The sequence below is a fragment of the Linepithema humile genome, chromosome 8, assembly GCF_040581485.1.
Source record: "Linepithema humile isolate Giens D197 chromosome 8, Lhum_UNIL_v1.0, whole genome shotgun sequence".
NCBI lineage: Eukaryota > Metazoa > Arthropoda > Insecta > Hymenoptera > Formicidae > Linepithema > Linepithema humile.
In genome coordinates, this window is record NC_090135.1 from 4,784,775 (window position 1) to 4,800,686 (window position 15,912).

The 15,912-nt window shown below is 36.3% G+C and overlaps 1 long non-coding RNA gene and 2 other non-coding genes across 3 annotated transcripts; 1 reads left to right on the forward strand and 2 right to left on the reverse strand.

The window, feature by feature from the left end:
* Positions 1 to 161: 161 nt before the first annotated feature.
* Positions 162 to 4,987, reverse strand: LOC137001363 (uncharacterized). The gene is made up of 5 exons (XR_010891400.1): positions 4,632 to 4,987; positions 4,280 to 4,483; positions 4,064 to 4,198; positions 3,745 to 3,991; positions 162 to 3,235 (listed from the first exon to the last, which is right to left on the reverse strand). It is a non-coding gene; the product is annotated as an uncharacterized lncRNA (long non-coding RNA).
* Positions 416 to 488, reverse strand: TRNAA-GGC (transfer RNA alanine (anticodon GGC)). The gene has a single exon. It is a non-coding gene; the product is annotated as a tRNA-Ala (tRNA).
* Positions 988 to 1,060, forward strand: TRNAA-GGC (transfer RNA alanine (anticodon GGC)). The gene has a single exon. It is a non-coding gene; the product is annotated as a tRNA-Ala (tRNA).
* Positions 4,988 to 15,912: the final 10,925 nt, after the last annotated feature.

Here is a 15,912-nt window from a genome sequence, read left to right on the forward strand (position 1 = left end):
AGCTGCATTCATTCATAAAATAAAATTATTGATTAGCAAATATAACTAATCGATTATGCAAAATTCTTATTCTTTTCGTAGAATTTTGTAATCCCCTACCTTCATGATATAATCTTATATGAAAAAAACTTTAAACCACATATAATGGAAGGCTCCAAATGTTTTAACAAACGATAAATAATGAAAATGGCGATAAGAGCCGTTGCAGGATGTTCGTGCTAAATTTTTAATTTTTCTTAAAGAAATTAGTAAATTAGTCTACAAGAGACAGTTAAAATGTACACCGATCTCAATTCGAGATACTTAAAGTGTACGAAAATTTTAAAGTACATAGTTCTCATATATCGAGAAACTTTAATGTACGTATAGGAATTATTGTAAAGAAAGGAAGAGAGAAAAAATATCAGGGCGCGAGTGGCTAAGCCGGGAATTGAACCCGGGTCTTTCGCTTGCCGGGCGAATGTTCTGACCATTAAACTACTCAGACCCCACGCTTCTAACATTTATCTCTCCTAGATTAGGAAATCAACAATGCTGTAGGATATAAACGCGTCATAATGCCCGCGTGATTTAAAACTTTAAACCACATATAATGGAAGGCTCCAAATGTTTTAACAAACGATAAATAATGAAAATGGCGATTTCTTTACAATAATTCCTATACGTACATTAAAGTTTCTCGATATATGAGAACTATGTACTTTAAAATTTTCGTACACTTTAAGTATCTCGAATTGAGATCGGTGTACATTTTAACTGTCTCTTGTAGACTAATTTACTAATTTCTTTAAGAAAAATTAAAAATTTAGCACGAACATCCTGCAACGGCTCTTATCGCCATTTTCATTATTTATCGTTTGTTAAAACATTTGGAGCCTTCCATTATATGTGGTTTAAAGTTTTAAATCACGCGGGCATTATGACGCGTTTATATCCTACAGCATTGTTGATTTCCTAATCTAGGAGAGATAAATGTTAGAAGCGTGGGGTCTGAGTAGTTTAATGGTCAGAACATTCGCCCGGCAAGCGAAAGACCCGGGTTCAATTCCCGGCTTAGCCACTCGCGCCCTGATATTTTTTCTCTCTTCCTTTCTTTACAATAATTCCTATACGTACATTAAAGTTTCTCGATATATGAGAACTATGTACTTTAAAATTTTCGTACACTTTAAGTATCTCGAATTGAGATCGGTGTACATTTTAACTGTCTCTTGTAGACTAATTTACTAATTTCTTTAAGAAAAATTAAAAATTTAGCACGAACATCCTGCAACGGCTCTTATCGCCATTTTCATTATTTATCGTTTATATGAAAATATTTGTGTAAAATATTATATATTAATTGAGATTTATGATTATCAATAACATTTTTTTGAGAGATATCATCTAAATGATTAAAAATATTATCAGGTAACAATTGTTTTGCACAATGTATAAGACTAGTCATTAAGTTTTTAACTGTAAATAGATCTTTATATTGTCTAAGTACACGTTCAGCAACTTTACAAATTGTAATAACTTGTGGACTAGGAAGTAATAACCCTCCTCTATTTTTTATTTTTAATAATAAAGAATTATTTTCCTTACTCTCTAAACTTTGGCGACACATATCACATTTAATTTTATTCTTAATATTTTTTATCACATATCCAGCTATGTAAGTGACAACTTCTGAATTATATTCATTCCAGCACCAACCGTTTGGAGACTCATAATCGTGATCAAATGATGTAACAATATCTAAGATTTTATTAGACTTTTCTGTTTCTATTTGAGATTGAAGAATTTGAGTTTCATCTTGAACGATACAATTTGCCCCTTCAGGTACTATAGCATGAACATGGGTCATTAATTTTTTATACGCTCTTTTAAACTGAAGGCAAGTCGGATTATTGTTTAAACCTCCCATTCTTCTTATACTCGAAAAAAATGTCTCTATATGATCCTGAGACATTTTATAAGTTAATAAATATGAAATATATTTCTTTTCAAATAAATATTTCGCCATATTCAATACACTATTCATGCCAAATATTAAACCCCAAAATCCGACCCTCCTGTTACTTTGTAAAATAGATATAACCATATTATTTTTTTTATCGACTAATTTTAGAGACTTGATATAATTAATGTAATTATTAATATTTGTCTCTATTTTTAACAAATTTTCTATAGTGATGCACTGTTCTGTTTCATTTTTTCCAAATTTTCTTCTCGAATTTATTATATCAAAAATATTATTAAATATTTGACAAAATCTTGCTGTAGGTAATGCTTCCAAAAATTCTGAGTTTGTATGATTTAAAAAGATTAATGCATCAGATACTCTTGTGCTAAAAATCTGTGCTGCCAGTTTAACTTTCATTTTTTCATTTTGGAAATTAATATGTCTATTAGTGATTTTTGTTCCAAGATGAATCTTTTCTTTTTCTTGTAACTGTACAAGTTTTACTAAAAATGTCCAAGAAACAATTCTCTCTTCGTCATCAATAATATTATATATACTAAGCATATTTCTAATCAATTTTATCATATGGCAAGCATCAGGTATTACGTATATAGGCTCTTTTGTAATAGGATGGTCAAATGAGGTTTTATTTAATTCTTCCTTAATATTAAGAATTCCAAATTTTTGTATCATTGATAGATTAGAAGCAGCACCATCGAAAGTGATAGATCTAATACTTTTTATACCATTGTCACTTAAAATTATTAAATTATTAATTAAAATATTTGCTCTTTCTTCAGCATTAAGGCTTCTAATAAAGTAAAAAGATATTGGTGTTTTAAAATGAGCATTTAATGCTACGAGCATTATGACAAAAACGTACGTTGCTTCTCTATCATCATTAAAATCGTTAATATCCGTTCCAATATCTACTAAGCCATGATATTGTTGGCCATCCCATTCTATACATTTTTTAATAGACATGTCATCTGCTTGAATTCCAAACTGTAGAATTTTTCCATTCTTTTCGTTTTCATCTATTGTACTTTTAATAGATTTTATTATTTCTATACTAATACCGCAATTAAAATTACTTGTACTAAACCATTTTCTTATAGTTCTTGGATGAGGTAATTTGTTCAGAAATGTTTTCCTCACATATTTATAAGCTGCATTTGAGTAAAATAATAATGTGGCAGCAAATTGTCTTGTAGTTTTTGGGTATTTGTTAATATGTTTTTCACTTAAAATATTCTTCAAAATTTCTGATGGTATATTTATTGAATTCTAAATAAGGAAAAAAATTTGAATAAAACATATTAATTCAACAAAACTAACTTATAAAAAATTAAAATTAAAATTTATTAAAATTGTTGCATTTTGTGTATACATATAAATGTATGCACAAAGTACAAAAGGTATATACAAAATGTACAGTAGGTATATAAAAATGTATATACATTTGTATATATACAAATATATATACAAAAATTGTAGTAATTTATACACATATGTCAATTAAAATTAAAATACAGAATTATTATATTTTTAGTTAATATAAAGATATACAATTAAAATTTCAATAACCTTTGCAGAATTTCTTTTCTTATTGAGTGATTCATATTTATATTTTACACAATTACATTAGTTTGGAAAATATTTATATATTATATATATATAAATTAATTATATATATATATATATATATATATATATATATATATATATAATATAATTATATATATATATATAAATATTTATATTATATATATACACATATTAATATTTCAACTTACTTCCATAGTAACAGCAGCTTCGCTAGAGATCAATCCTTTATTTTTCAAATAACTTATTAAATCTTCAAATTTTTTTATTTTTTTATTTCTACGTCTAATTATTCCTTGAAAAATGTTTAATTTTTGTGATGTTTCTTCGTAATATTTGCGAAATATTTCCCAATTACGATCAGATGTAAAATCATCACGATTAAAATCTCCAACGTATCTCGTAATATGACAGCGTTTTTCCTTATTTTCAGAATTTCTACAACAAAATTATTATTGATATAAAAAATTACTAAAAGATGATATTATGTTCTTTTCCTAATAATCTTACCTTTTTTCAGCATTAACGTTTTCAGCTATATTTTCAATTTCTTGTAATTCACTTGTATGATTAGGATATATATGATTTTCATGTTGATTCTTTTTATCTGCACAGGCTTGTTTCACAAAATCTATGTTTGTTTTACTGAAACAACTTTTTCTTAATGATCCTTATACACGTGTGTAAAATTAGAATTAAAAAAAACAGAGATAAAATAAAACTCACTCATATTCAATCTCCTTTTCATTCGTTAGATGCAAAGTAGGAACAGCTTCAGAGTGCAAGCGTCTTCGTATATTTCCATTTATTATACCAGTAAACATGATATCATTATCATTAAAATGTTGATTGCACACACAAGCATATTTGGAAACTTCTTTTCCAATAGCATCGATCCATTTTAATTTTAACTCTTGTCGTGTAGGTATACTAGAACAAGAAATAGATACCGTTTATCAAATTAATGTAATAATGTTTCTTAATAAAAAGTGATAATATTTCTAAATGAATTTGTGTGTGTGCAATTTTTCGAGCATTTATTCTTCTAACCTATAAAAAATATACATTAAATATTTACCTATGAAAAGTAACACCTTCTGCTCCGTAGAGCTTATGGCAAATGCAGCAGGAACGTACCATATTATTTAATCGTATACGCAGCATATACGAAGTAACCGAATAAAATTGGCGATGTCACGTTGTTTTCTCCTCATCTCGTATACGCATGCTCGCTTCGTTTCCATCTTATCCCTTCAGTTCCCACCACGAGACGAAAGAGAAGGACAGAGAGTCCCGGAATCATCTCTCTATCCTTTAGATCTTTCAACGCTACTTCTTACGGTAGGGGCCAGTCTATTCTATAAGTCTATGCACACAATCTATCACATAACACCAAAAACGCCCATTTTGACACCCCCGGGTGGTGGGGGAAAGGGAGGGCGAGAAAATTTTAAATGGAATGTGGGGTCGAGTGAGGGTTCGTTTGAAAGAGCTTTTCGAGATGAGAACAACGCGATGTCGCCGAAGTCTCTACGATTTTTTTTCACAGAGTTATGATCATTTAAACATTGAGATTTCGCAGTAGCGGAGGGCCCACGACGAGGACTTTTGAGAAAGACTTTCCGCGGACACGTGTGGATAGCTCTTAAAGGAAAAAGTTTACAAAACGAAACCACAAAATCTGGATGAATTACAAAATCGGCTGCCATATTTTAAAAATTACGGAACAAAATATTTTGCGTCTAACTGCTTTTGCTTCTAGAACGAGACTAACGATTTTGTAACCGTCAGAACTGGATTCTTCTGTTTTCCTCCTCTCAATCTCTTCGTCCTTTTATCGTATACCTGCGTCTTTAACGGCTGCTTTTACATAGCATGTAGTAACATATAATAATCTGTAGTATATATTTCAACATAAGATAGTTGCAGGAAATGTAGAAAGCTTTAAAAATAAAATTAAAAATATTTCCCTAACAAATATTTCAATTATTTAATTATTATTTTGTACAGATAAATATACTAAAAAATATATACCTAAATATATGCCCAAATATTTATTTTTACATATTAAATGCATATTACGTGTACATATAAAATAGTTAAAAACAATAATAAAATTTAAAAAAAATGCGGAGCGCAGGTTTTGATCATGAATCCTCACTACTACTAGTCTTACGCTCACTTACAGCGCTACACGGCATATCGACAATGCGTCTTTCTTTATATCTTATACCCAACATTGCCGATTGTTCCAAATTTCAAATGTAAAAAAATACAATTTAAAAGGCGCATTGGACGAAACGCTCGGACACGGATCAACTATTTTTCGACGTAGATTAACCATGTTAAAGGGGATCAAAATCGGTGATTAATCAACCGTGAGTTCTCCTTGTCAGAAGCACAGAATTGCAGTGAAGATAGAGATCAAATGTTAAATGTTATTAGAACACCATATTTAAATAAATGTACAGAAATTATTTCATCTCCACCACTCAAAATTGTAGATATCCCAAATCATAATTATTATGCTATGGATCTGTCAGAGGAAAATGTATTTAAATATGTATGCGGATATTTAATTAAAAAATGTACGGAAATTCGGGCTTCCGTTTCCAGCGCAGTAAAGAGTGACACGTGGAAATTAAGAGAGAGTGAGTGGCAGAAGGAGAGAGTGTGTGGAAGAGAGAGGAAAAGTAGGAGTGTGTGGAGGAGAGAGTGGAGGTGTGAAAGAGAGCGTGTGAATGTGGTGGGAACAGGGAAGGGCGGGATAGAAGGGAAAAAGGGATCAGAACAAGAAGGGTGACAGGTATAGACAGGCATAGACTAAGGTAGGCAGAGAGAGGAAAAGGCGACGCGAGTGGGCTGAGATGGATGGAAGGGCGCGATCTGGCGGGATAGAAGAGAGGAAGGCAAGAGGAAGATGCCTGAGCTTCGGAAATGTAGAAGATATGTTCAAGAGGAAAAGAGAGGAATCAGAGGAAAAGAGGAGGAATGAGGAAGATGAGGGTTTTAGGAAAAGTAGAAAGACGCAGAGATCGCCGGGGAAAACAGAGGGGGAAAGAGGGGGAGGGACTGAGAGCATGGAAGAGATGATCAGGATGTGGAAAAAGGAAATGGAGGAGGTAATGGAGGAAATGAGAAGGGTAAAAGGATGGAGGGAGGAATTAAGGGCAATGAAGGAGGAGGTGAAGGAGGAGATCAAAGATTACGGGAGGATGATAAGAGAGGAGATGGAGGAAATGAGGAGGAAATTTAGAGAAAGAGAGAGGAGGTGGATGGAGGAGAGGGAGAACATAAAGAAAAACATTAAGGGATTAGAAGAAAAAGTAGAGGAAATGAGGGAAAAGAAGGCGGAAGAGGGAGAGAAAGAGAGAGGGGAAAGAGAGAGATAAGGAAACAAAGGAAAGGTTAAAGAGAGTAGAGAGGAAGATAGAGATGAAGGAGAGGGAGGATAGGAGGAGGAACATACTGATTAGAGGGATAGAGGTAAAGGAGGGGAGGAGGAAAGAAGCGGTAAAGGAGATGTTTAAAACAGTCGGGGCAAAATCATAGAGATTAAGGGCTTAGAAGGGGAGGATGGCAAAGGAAGGGAGATGCTACTGGTAAAACTGGGGAGCGAGGAACAGAAAAGAGAGGTGTGGGCGAGGAAGAGTATGTTGAAGGGCAGGAAGGAAAGGATCATGGAGGATTGGACGTGGAGGGAGAGAAGAATGAGATGAAGGTTGGAGGAGATAGCACGGAAAGAAGAAAGAGAGGGGAAAAGGGTGTGGATTGGGTACGGTAAGATTAGGATTGACGAGCAATGGTGGAGGTGGGATGAGACGGAGGAAGTGCTAAGGGATGGAAAGGGAAACATAAGACAGGAGGGACAGGGGGAAGGGGGAGGAGGAGGGAAAAAAGAGGAAAGGAGGTAGGAAAGGGAGGGGGGAAAAAGGTGGGGAAGGGGAGAAAGAGAGGAAGAGAGAGGGGAACAGGTGGAAGTTAGCATTCTGGAATGTAGCGGGGATAAGAAAGAAAGATAAAGACTTTTGGAAGAGCCTAAAGGAGTGGGACGTAATGATACTTTTAGAGACGTGGATGGATGAGAAGGGGTGGAAAAAGATAAGGGAAAGGCTCCCACAGGGATATGAATGGGGGGTGCAGTTGGCGAAGAGGAAATGCAAAAAAGGGAGAGAAATAGGGGGGGATGGGAATAAAAAAGAAGCTGTGGGAAAAGGGGTCCAGGATAGAGGTGGAGAGGGAAGGGATGATAGTAGAAAGAGTAAATACTGGGCGGGAAAAATGGAAAATAATAGGAATATACGTGGGGGAAAGAGGAGTGGAGAGGACGTTGCAGGGAATAGAGGAATGGATTGGGGAGAGAGAAGGGGGAATAAGGGAAATAATAACGTGCGTATCTTCATTCATGCGAGGATATTTCATTTTCCTACATGCTGCACAAATTTTAGCATTATCTAGAAATTTTGGGAATAATCGTTTGATAACACTCGAAATGCGTCGAAGATCTTTCCCTCTGTGACCTTCCACATTGTAAGGATTGCAACATCTATCACCGTGTATACTGGACATATTCAAAATCAAATTCTAAGATTCACGATCAAAAATAGTACAGATAATAGAATTTTCTGTAGTATTGTTCTGAGAGCAGTCCTAAAAGAACGGTTAAAAGTAGCTCTGAAAAGAATTGTTCGAAGAAAACCTCAGAGAAACGCTCAAAGCACAAAAAAGCCCAGAATCATGATAGGGGGGGTCGGATATACAAATCCAAATATTAAAGCGTTTAGAAATTTACGGAATCACAATGAAACGTTTTTTAACGTTAAAATGTTGTAATGAATGGCGATAATATCGCGGTAGAGAAACTCTCTCGAATGTGTACAAAATGGATTTCATGATCTTATTTTATGAAACTTTTTTGACTAGGCTCAGAAAAAAAATAATGATCCAATTTGATAATTTTGCCACGCCCATGGAGGACTTGAATTTTGTTATAAATTTTAATAGTTTTTCGATAATCTTTAGACCAAATAGGTCGATAAATACGAATTTAATGATAAAATTTTTAAATCTGCGTCCCAAATATACTCCTGATACCAAGTTTTATAAACATCCGTTAACTTCTTAAATTTTTCAATATTTTTGGTGGTCGTATTAGATCCGCCATTTTGAATTTTCAAAATCCGATTTGAGATTTGTATTCAGCATACAGAAAAACTCTTTAGTATTAAGTTTTACAAAAATCCGTTAATTTCTTAGATTTTTTAAATTTTTGGCGGCCATATTGGATCCGCCATTTTAGTTTAGACTCATGTGACAGTGCACAGATAAACAGAGTACTCGAAAGTGTTAATTAGAAGAGAAAAACGTCGAATGAATAATCGCTACACTTGAATAATTACCGTTTTTGTTATTTTTTTTTTCGGTTTTCTGAAATTTTAAGTAAGATCCAATTGAATTTGATAATTTTGCCACGCGCCATTGGAAAGCTTACATTTTTCTGTAAATTTTAAGATTTTTTCAAAAATTTTTAGATCAAATAGAAAATGGGCAGTATGGGTGTAAAGTTGAGAAAGAATGCCCCATATATACATATATATTTGTTTTTATATATATATATATATATATATATATATATATAAACAAACTAAATTAAAAACAAAGTTTAAATATTTATAAAATAAAATAAAATAAATGATATTGTAAGTAAGAAAAATAACATTTTTGTTCTTAATATTCTAAAACGAATTTATGAGCTTCTTGAGTCATTTCTAAAGTCATTTTTAAAGTCATTTCTAAAGTTTGGTCTTTGGAAAAAACGGATAACAATAACAACGAAAATATTACCATTAACATCACACCTGATAAGTTTAAATTCACAAATGATTTCGAAATAATACGCGATAATTGGTTTCTAAACATCTCTAATTTTACGATTCCAAATGAAGTATCTCTGCTTTTGCAATTGGGCGACAGATTCAATTTACCTGTAACTAACAAAAAACAGATCTCTTTCGAATTCATTAAAAACATAGAAAGGAATATTGAAAGATACGATAAAGAAACTTAGTGTTCTGTAAGGAATAAAACTACGTCAATTGTCGATAATTTTGTGATCTCCGGTAATAACATCGATTTTCTGATTGGGTCGTGGCTCAAAATAACAAAAAAATTCATTAATAATAATCCGGATGTTATTTTCACAAGAGCTGATAAAGGAAATGTCACGGTTGCTTTAAACAAAAATGATTATATTAAAAAAATGGAATACATTCTCTCAGATACAGAAACTTATCACATAGTTGAGAGGGACCCAACCAGAAAATTAACCGAAAACGTGCGGACTCTACTTTTAAAATGGAAGGGAAGGGGCTATATCGATAAGCACACATATTTTTATTTATTAAAAACTGACGGGATTTTACCGAGAGCTTATGGTCTACCAAAGATACACAAAACTGGTTTTCCACTGAGACTAATAGTTTCTTCTATTAACAGCCCTATTTATAATTTAGCCAAATACATACATGAATTACTGTACAATAGTTTTAAAAAACCAAATAGTTATATAAAAAACAGTTTTAGCTTAGTAAAAAAACTCAATGGAAAACATATCAATCCTGATACTTGCATTGCTTCACTAGATGTTGTTTCTTTGTTCACCAATGTACCAATTGAAAATACGGCCGATAGCATAAAAAAACGGTGGGATCAGATAAAGGGTCATACTTCGATACCACTTAATGAACTGGTTATGGGTATCTCTCTCATTCTAAATTCCACGTTTTTTAAGTTCAATAATAAAATGTACAAACAAGTTTTTGGTACACCAATGGGCTTTCCATTATCCCCCATCATAGCGGGTATTATTCTGCAAGACTTAGAATGTTTAGCCATAGAACGTTTACCATGCACTCCGTCTTTTTATTACAGATATGTTGACGACATCCTTATTGCAGTCCCTAACGACCTTATAAATGAAACTTTTTCCATCTTCAATTCTATACATCCAAGATTACAATTCACACTGGAAGTTAGTAATAAAAATCAGATTAATTTTCTCAACGTTTTAATTATTAATGACAACTCGAATATTTTATTTTTGACATTTTTCACAAATCTACATACTCGGGAAAATATTTAAATTTCCATTCACACCACCCTTTAACACATAAAAAAGGCGTTATTATTGGTATGGTTGATAGAGTACTAATGTTATCCCATCCACAATTTCAACAAAAAAATTTAGAAGACATAATAACCATTTTATTAAACAATAGTTATCCTTTAGATTTTATTTTCTTAACCATTAAAAATAGAATAAAATTTTATATACACAAGATTTTTAACAAAAATGACAATAATAACGCAAATACGAATAATAATAACAAAAGAAAGATTTTTACGGTTCCATATGTAAAAAATTTATCGGAACAATTTGTTCAAATCTCAAAAAGTAACGATTGTATGTTGGCCTTTTCGTGCGACAATAAATTGAACAAATTTATAAAAACCGGAAAAGACTCTCTAGATAGGATGAACCAGTGTGAAATTGTCTATAAGATTTCTTGTCGAGACTGTGACGCTACGTACGTAGGACAGACAAAAAGACAATTACGGACTAGAATAAAAAAACACAGAACGGATATCAATAAAAAAAACAGGCTCCCCCTCAGTAATTTCGTGCCACAGAATGGATTTTAATCATGACTTTAAATGGGACGAAATTGACATATTAGACAGAGAACCTTGTTACAGCAAAAGATTAACTTCCGAAATGCTACATATAAAAAGACAGAATACAGGACTGAACAAACAGGAGGACACAGAATCATTACCGGATACATATCTTCCAATACTCAAAAAATTCCCCACCTTGTAATTTTTCGTCTATAACCTATCCCCTCTTTCCTTTCCATCTTACATCCTTACCAGTCGAGTCCCACTCACAGCCGTGGACACATGTCACATTTCTTTTACATAATCGTTGACGAACCGTTCAAGGTATAGATATTCAAAATTAATTTTTCATGTCTTTTATTTGTTTTAACTTATTTTTATAATTTCTTTCAATTTGTTTTGTTTTTCTAATTTTGCAAATTAGACGGTCCGTGGCTTCACACGTATATGATTTTACTATTGTACTACATGTTTTATCAGAGGTATTTATACACAGAATTTTTCAATAATTTGTTTGAGCCGTGAGAATACCCCTAATTGGATTGTTGTTTTTTCACTTTAACAGGATGCGTTTCCTTAGTCAAAATATTACCAACGCTTCTTTAATTATGTACTAAGCTTTATAATTGTATTACACTGAAGATGGCCACGTACCTTGGCCGAAACGTCTGTATAAATTTATAATAAAAAAAGAATTTTTGAGCAAATCGATCCAGCTCTTGCTCTGTTGGCTTTATATTAAAACGATTTTTAATTTAATTAAGAAAGAGCAATAACTTAATATTATTTGCATTTCTAAAGTCTTTTTTGTTATTGTTGTTCTTAATTTAGATATATAAGGATCAGAACTCACTAATAGTCTATGTAAAACATGCTCATTTGATACTATATGATTATATTTCCTAGAATGTGAAAAGCGATAACGTTTATAGTCTTTATTACGAGCTTCTTGAGCTTCTTCTGATAAACATCCGATTGGTAATGTATCAGCACGAATTATTTCTTCTGCATGTAAAAGTACCTTGTGCACAGTGACTGGCATATAATACCAGTTATAATTATCCACAAAGTATTTTGCTGTTTTCAAGGCATAACTCCCAAATTTTTCTGCATTTATTGCAACACCAGAAGTTATAACTTCTAAAATTACTGCGAAACGCTTGATTAATTCAACCTTTACTCCAGTTATTTCCGCTACTAATACAGGATTCTGGAAAAATCGACGGGAAGTGTTTCCGGTATTAGAGATTCCCGCTCCTTGCTCTACCATGTCAACTCTAATACCCATTTTTTTCGAAATTTTTCCTGAATCTTTTGCTTATTTGTAATTTTTTCTATTTTTGTTTTGTCATTTGTGGACCACTTTTGAAAAGATAAATTATAGCTTATGTGTAAAACGCATTCCATGAATTTAATCCTTGCGTGCAAAGGTGACAGGCCTAAACTATAAGTATTTTTATATGGGAGTTTTGTTTTTAAATCATTTAAATTATTCATCTCTTTGGGTGTTGCTTTACAAATATAACAACTTAAGGTAGATTTTGTTTCAGTCACAGCATTTGCAACTTTCCCATCAAGCATTGTAAAAATTAGTTTGTGGGCAATCTTTATATTTTTTCCGTAAATTAATATAGTACTTGGTTCTAAATTTCTAATTTTTTCTTCTATTTCTTGCACTATCTGAACTGTTTTTTCTCGAGTTTCCTTAGCAAATTCAAATTGAATCGGTCTACAGTATCTTGTGGATGATGGTCGAGTATTCTCTCAAATCCTTTCATTTGTGCTTGATTGTAACACCAAGAGTACCATAGAAACCATGAATAAGTTAGCATCAGAGACATCTTTCTTTTTACTTCCGTAAATTTTTGATGATATTGGCTTTGCTGTGAACCATCACAGCCCCATTTAGTCACTAGTGTCAATTCACTCGAAATTGTCGTTATATCCTCTTGACTTTTAGTTGTGAAACCGTGTGAGCTTCGGCGGACGCGGAGTAGCTCGCCGGAATCCAGGTTCGGTCGGTTGGGGGTATGTCAAATAAACCAAATGCTCGTTTATAACAAAATAATGAAACAGCGTTTATTCAGAAAGATGTAGATATGGTTTGTCTCGAATGATCTGCTTCAATGCTCGTGTATACATGCGAAGCGTGTGCAAGATGAATTCGAAAGAGCATACAAAATAGCCAAATATCGGTGAAATAATTAACAAGTAATAGCAAAATAGTTCTTTAAAGCGGCGTGGAATGAATACAGAGTAGCGTGAAGATAAATGCGAAATATCGTTAATAGTGAAATAATTATTTGAGCGGCGGTGAAATAATTATTTAAGGTGGCGAAAAATAAATGCGAAGTATACGTAAAAATAAATGTGAAGTATCGGCAATAATGAAATAATTATTTGAACAGCGGTGAAATAATTATTTAGTATGACGTGAGGCGTCCTGGTGCGGTCGGCGAGAGCGCAAGCGCGGGCGATCGTGTCGCAACGGTTGGTACAAGACGGAGCGCTTGTCGGTGAGTGCGTTCGTAGTATCGCGAGTCTGTTCGATCGTAAATCGATGCGGACTATTCGGCGGCGCGGATTGGTCGACGCGGTTTTGCTTGCCGGACGGATTACGGTTTTGAAATCCCGGCGAATAAACGCGATAGCAGGACTTAGGCTGCCGATTACGCTCGGCGGGAGTACGGGGATGCTCGTACGAAGGCGGAATCTTAGAACGGCGACATAGCTTGGTACGCGGAAATGCCCGCAATACGAAGTTCGATGGCCTAGAGGAGCCAAGTACGCTCGGCGGGTATACGAATAGATTCGTATGCGGGAATCAAGAATACCGAGGACGCTCGGCGGTACACGAGGATACTCGTGTGCTGGAACAGGTATAACGAAAAACCGAGTATGCTCGGTTTGGGACTACGAGGACACTCGTAGAGGGATATTCGCTGTCTATCAGCGAACGGAGTCTGGTGAGAAGACGTTCAGCCGGGCGTCTTTTATACCCGGCTGGCAGCCGAACGGCTTTGAATCGGCAAACATCGGCGGTTTCGGCGGCGAGTCCCCCACAAAACGGAATTTCGGAACGGTCGGGTGTGGGGGATTTTCGGCGGTTGACCGCCGCTGTTTTTGACAAAAAGCTTATCGGCGCTCGATGCGCCCTTGGTGGGCTACGGACGATGGACGGTCCGTAGCCGTAACGATGCAGCTTGCGGGCTGCACCGTTACATCACCCCTCTTCTTGGGGAGCCGGAAGCCTGCGGAGGCAGCTGTCGGCTGGTGAGGAGTCGCCCCTCCCTGGAGAACAGGAGTTTGTATCTCCTTCCGTCTGTGGTCCGGAGCTTGTACCGTCTCGAATTCATCACCGAGAAGTACGGTATTGCTGCAAACGCTCGTGGGGCGTACTCCACCATGATGGGTGGTGGAGACGCCGGATCCTATCTCGGCGGCGGCGGCGGTGCAGCGGAGGCCGGTGGTGGCCATATGACGGCGGTTGCTGGCGTCGTTGTCGCGGCGGCTGGTGTTGGCCGGGATGCGGCGGCTGCGGGTGCGGCAAGGGCCGTTGGCGGCCGAGTTCCAACGACCGTCTGGACGGCCATTGGCGGCCGAGGTCCAATGACCGAAGTCGTCGGCATTGGGCCGCTCCAGGGTCGTATCCTTACGGCCCTGGTCGGCTTGGTCCGTGCGGTGGTCGGCACGGTGACCGCGGATCTTCGCTCCGGTAGCGGCGTGTGCGTGGCATTGCACACGTCGCCCGGAGACTTCTGCTTTCTTCGTCCTCGCGGCAACGGTGGTGATGGTGTCGCCAAAAATATCGCCTTTCGGCGATTTTCAGCGTCGGAACGCTGTATTAACGTCCCCACTCGGGGGACGGTGCGGAACGGCTGCGACGTCGTCGCTGCTCGCTGAGGCTCCTCGGTTAAGAGGGCCTCGATTTCGCTCAAGATGCGACTGGTACTCATCTTAAAGCGAGTGATCTGATTCTCGGAATCGGCCTTTATATAGTCCGATTCCCCGGAATTGCGGACTTTATCTCTAACTGGGGGGGTCTCATCCCCGTTTCCCGGTTTTAAGTCTTGCGCGTGGATGCGCCTTAGCCATTGCCCCCTCTTATCACGCAAATCATAAATGACGGGGGTGATGATCCGGCCTACTTTGTAGGGGCCGGTGTACTTCGGCGCGAGTTTTGCGTTTACGCCGGTGGCCTTGTTCGACAGGGGGTGCTCGCGGCGCCAAACTGTCTCGCCGATCTTAGGCCGCCAATCGCGATGCCGCAGATTATAATACGGCTCCTGCCGTTGGAAGGCTCGTGCAAGGTTTCCTGCCATCAGTTCCCGGGCCTCGTCTAGGTGGCGCCGCCAGGTGGTAGTCGGAATCGGTGCGTTCGGGTGCGTTCGGTCTTCCGGATTCGGCGGTGCTAACTCGCGCCCGTAATTTGCGAAGGCGGGTGTAAATCCGGTGGCGTCGTGCGCCGCGCTATTGTACGCATATTGTAGCGCGAGAATGTGGCGGTCCCACAGGCGATGATCGCGCTCGACAAACTGCGCGATCATGGTTTTGACCGTTCGATTGGTCCGCTCCACGGGATTGCACTGCGGCGTATATATCGGCGTTGTGCGATGCGTTATGCCAAAAGATTTTAATAGGCTGGTGAATTGGCGCGATATAAACTGCTTCCCGTTGTCGGA